This window comes from Phytophthora infestans, genomic scaffold (genome assembly GCF_000142945.1).
Source record: "Phytophthora infestans T30-4 supercont1.4 genomic scaffold, whole genome shotgun sequence".
NCBI classification, from domain to species: Eukaryota; Oomycota; class Peronosporomycetes; order Peronosporales; family Peronosporaceae; genus Phytophthora; species Phytophthora infestans.
In genome coordinates, this window is record NW_003303755.1 from 2,059,951 (window position 1) to 2,060,284 (window position 334).

A 334-nucleotide genomic window follows, 5' to 3' on the forward strand; every position below is an offset into this window, starting at 1 on the left:
TTCGGTCACTTCGCTCTCTTTTGAATAAAGAGGGGACCTGTGAACTGTCGTTCACTGAGAGTTTGTATACCCTCGGAAGCTAACTTCCTCTAGCGCAAGGTGCTGTGTGACCCCGTCACAAAACATAAAATTGACGTTAGCTGTCATGAATAAGCCACCGGGTCGTTTACGCTGGCGTTCAAGCGGGTACACTACACTACATCACTTTCAGGTCAATTGAGTCCACAAGCAATAAACATGCCAAGAGGGGCGAGCACGGTTGGTAAAATAATTTGCAATTCCGCTTGAGCTTCCTCCGGTTGTATTGACTTTGTAAGCGGTCCACGATACCGTA